The 4,425-nt window shown below is 31.7% G+C and overlaps 1 long non-coding RNA gene across 1 annotated transcript; it reads right to left on the minus strand.

Annotated features, from left to right (window-relative positions):
- Positions 1-421: 421 nt before the first annotated feature.
- Positions 422-3,277, minus strand: LOC110700130. The gene is made up of 2 exons (XR_002507132.1): positions 1,489-3,277; positions 422-761 (listed from the first exon to the last, which is right to left on the minus strand). It is a non-coding gene; the product is annotated as an uncharacterized LOC110700130 (long non-coding RNA).
- Between the last annotated feature and the right edge of the window lie 1,148 nt (positions 3,278-4,425).

Genomic DNA, 4,425 nt, shown 5'->3' on the forward strand with positions numbered 1-4,425 from the left:
TTGCAAAAGCTTTACCCCGAAGGTTCCATTCCCCAATAAGTTTTAGCACAAATTTTTCTACCTCAACACACCAGTATGAGGAGGACCACAATATCTAAAATTCAGAATTTTAGACCTAAGACACCAATTTTTATCAACATAATGTGCCGTTAAAGTAAGATAACCTCGATTAGTGCATGCTGTCCACAAGTCACAAGTAAAGCTAACTCTACCTTCAACTCCAGAAAAAGTTTGCAACAACATCGACTTAAACTTATCATGCTCAACAATACAATGTTTCAAAATAGTGTTTCTACACACATGATTCACGTTGGAATTCAAATTCGTAAAAACTTCCCTAAGGCCATGATGCTCCACAATACTTAAAGGATAGGAATGCAAAATTATAGCTCTAGCAAGCAATTGTAAATGACGAGTTTGATTAAACGGGAGCTCAACACCACTTTCATTATTTCCAGGATGGTGTGGATTTTTACTCATGCATGTCTTAGTATGAGCTTTACAAGTTGAAGTACCAACATTACCTGGTGTTTTATATTCATTACCACAAACATTGCATCGAGCATATTTTATCAGAGCAAGACCAACCATCTTATCAAAAAAGGTGTAATACCTCCAAACATCTGATGTTCGTCCACGCTTACTGCCACTAGTGGTATATTGAGTAGAATCTTGATTCTGAACAGTAGAATCCTCATCAAAACCATTAAACTCTTGCTCCATTACTGGAATAATTTATGGCCTTTACTTGGGATAAAATCCTGGATATATGTCAATTTTCATATGTTTCAGTCAATTAAAAAAAAATAAAAAATGGATTGTAGATTTATTGATCTTTCAAAACTTTGGATGGATACTAAAATAATAAATCATCTTTGATCGTGATAGCTGACTTGGCTAATTTTGAAAGAGAGAATTTTTTTTTTTTTTTTTGACAAAGAAAGAGAGAATTTGATTACATTGGTTAGATCTTGGACAACTACTATGTTTGGTAGTTGAATTTGCACTTTATATAACTTCAAATATTGTGAGGCTTACCACTTTTTGCACTCTTATTATGAGTTCCTTCATATCATCTTATGAATGTATCTATTTATTTATCTAATTATTACAAAGTACTCCGTATATTACAAGAGTTGTTCTTTGCTCAGAGTACAAATTAGTTTGCTATGGCTAATAGCCTAATAGCAAACTTTGTTCATACTCTTTAATCTTTATAGAGGAAACAACCCTCTGAGGACTCCTCATTATTGAACATGAATTCGTAAAAAAAGGACTTAACTTTATTACTAGTATTATATTAGTCCCACCATTAAACATTTAAACATGAATTTAACCTTTGTCCGACCCATTCTCCACTTCCGCTCAAGCTAACATAGATTACCTCTATTCAATTTAAGATGATTGATCATGTTTTTCAATGGACCCATTCCTATTACACTAGTCAAAGGTACAATATGATTGATGGAGATGTAGCAATCAACTCACCAGAGGTGGAAAAGGCAATAGAACATGCACAGCCAAACGTACAAATTTGGCACTGAGAGCTTCAAAATCCTTTCAATTGCATACAATAAGTTTGCTTTCAGAGGATGCTGTGAATTTTGTACAATTGGATTGATATACTACAAAAATAGCAACAACAAAAAACAAAAAACAAAATGTCAAGATAACGTCTGAGATAGGAAAGCAGGGGAAAAAGATGAAATTTAATAGATAAAAGGAACAGACATTGGTGTAAACCACTCAAACAGCAAGAATTCAGAAATATATGACCCCCAACCAAGATCCCAAAACAAGACTGCTAACCTCACATAACCATAACCTCACATAACCAAAGCCAGCAGTGGAATTCACATCTGAGTTTAAAATGAATGACCATCTGAATAATAGGGTGGTCTTTCTATTTTACATCTGAATTTTACATTTCAGTAAGTGGTCTTTCGTTCTAGCTAAGAGTTTCCTAATCTATAAGTCTAAATGCAACAGAAGATTGTTAAAAATAAAATTCTAACAAGGATCAATCTCACATCTTGTATTATTCACAAATACTTCTTCAGATGATTAAACTTGAGGAAATCTTTAACACATTACTACCAATAAGATTCCAGTAACACCACTAATCTCAGCTATTAAACAATTTTAGAATACAGATAATGTATAAGAAATTAATTAGTGAAAAAATACATGTAATTGATTAATACGAAGTATAGTATATCACAGAATCATATAGCTGGGATGGTATGGTTGTAAAATCGTATAAATTGCTAAAAACAAAAAAAAAAAAAAAAAAAAAAACAGAAAAAAAAATCGGGAACAATCAAAATCATGAACAATCGGAAAAAAAATCGAGATTAGCTTGAGTAAGTATAAATTTACCTTCAACTTAGCTTGAGAGTAGCTAGAGAGAGATTGAAAGAAGGTGCTGAGCTTGGAGATTGGAAGAAAGAACTGGAAGAAAGAAGCTTAAAGAACGAAAGAAGAAAGAAAGATGGGAAAAAAAAAACTTATATATGACGGCTGAGAATCAAGGAAGAGAAGGAAGCTAGGGTTTTTTTCTTATTTTGGGAGGGAAATTCTAACTCAAAATATCTAAATTCTAAATCTAAAATTTGTTTTTCCTTTTGGTTTTTGGAGGGAAATTTCCCACCATTCATATTTTGAAGAAATTGTCAACCAAAAAATAAAATCAATTTTCCACTTTGTAATAATCAAAATTTTTAATTTTTGTTTAACAACATTAAACAAACTTTTATACAATTGATTAATTACATGGTTTCAAAAAAAAAAACTAATTACATTTCTCGAATCCCGATAAAACGATATACACCTACATAATATCAGTTTTTAATTTTTTATAAATTTTTTTAACACACACATTAAAATATTAAGTTCTTTAGATTATAAAATGTGAATCAGTTAGCGTGTAAATGTCTAGCGTTGCAATTAATAAAAAAATCGAAGACCGTTTAATAATATAATGACGTCATATCTTAGAGAGCTAGTAATATTACGGATTTGTACGTATAAGCAATACACTTGTAATCGTGTAAACTTATAAATGATATAATTGACTAGTAGATTAGTACATAAATACAAATTACTTAATTAGAAATGTGTTATGACTACATGAGTGATTGACTAATATCGTAATATGACTATATAGTATATAAGCAATTGTCAATTTAGCATAGCTGCATAATAGAATAATAGTGTACTAGACTATCCTACTCGGTAATATACTAATACCATTTCAGTATTTGATATGTTAGACTTAAGTTAAAAGTTAGTCTTTCTTATTAACTTGTTAGTCTAATTAAATAATTACTAATTACTAATTAGTGACTTAAGCCTTAGGGATAAACCAGTAAAGGATATAGAATCAATATTACCTTCTTCTTCATTAATGTGTTCTTTCATTATATTGTATAAATCAAACTACTTTGTAATATCTTCATATATAACTTTATGCAAATATATAATGATAAACGAGCCTTAATTATCAGTCTTGTTGACTAATTAAGAATCGAATACCAAATTGCAAATTTCGATGTTACAACAACTCATCAAATCATGATTATGACACTGTTAACTAAATGATCAAATCAGAAGCAGATAATAATCTGATAGTAAAACAATAATACATTAATGCACTAAACTTTTATAATCTACTTCGTAATAAACTAGTAAGATCAGTATGGCTAAACTTGAATCATAACATGATATGTATTTATAAAAATAATGAGAATTTGCATATAATATGATGCCTCAATATGAAGTGATGAAGTCTCGGCTTGATATAAAACTTGTTAACTAGCAAAAATTTAGAAAGTAGTACAAAATTTTTTGAAATCAAAAACAGATCTAGACTCGAACCGTAATTTAGTAAATCTGAAATAAAACCGATCTAAATAATGTTAAATCATAGAAGAACCAAACCCGTGAACGAACCGAACCAGTTATAACCGAACTAAAATAAAACTACACCAAAAAAGAACCGAACCGTTTCCAACCTGAAACTGTTTGAACCGGTATAATCACCATTTACACCGAACCATTAATAAACCGCAACCCGTTTGCACCAAACCGTTTACTACCGGGACTATTTACAACCCGTACCGTTTACAACCCGAACCGAATTTAAACCGAGTTAAAAACCGTTTACACCAAACCGTTAACAAACCGCAACCCGTCTGCATCGAACCGTTTACAACCCGGACTGTTTACATCCCGGACCATTTACAACCCGAACCAAATTTAAACCGGGTTAAAAACCGTTTACACCAAACCGTTAACAAACCGCAACCCGTCTGCATCGAACCGTTTACTACCCGGACCGTTTACAACCCGAACCGAATTTAAACCGGGTTAAAGACCGTTTACACCGAACCGTTAACAAACCGCAACCCGTTTGCACCGAACCGT

The sequence above is a fragment of the Chenopodium quinoa genome, unplaced genomic scaffold (assembly GCF_001683475.1).
Source record: "Chenopodium quinoa cultivar QQ74 unplaced genomic scaffold, ASM168347v1, whole genome shotgun sequence".
In the NCBI taxonomy this organism is placed as follows: Eukaryota; Viridiplantae; Streptophyta; class Magnoliopsida; order Caryophyllales; family Amaranthaceae; genus Chenopodium; species Chenopodium quinoa.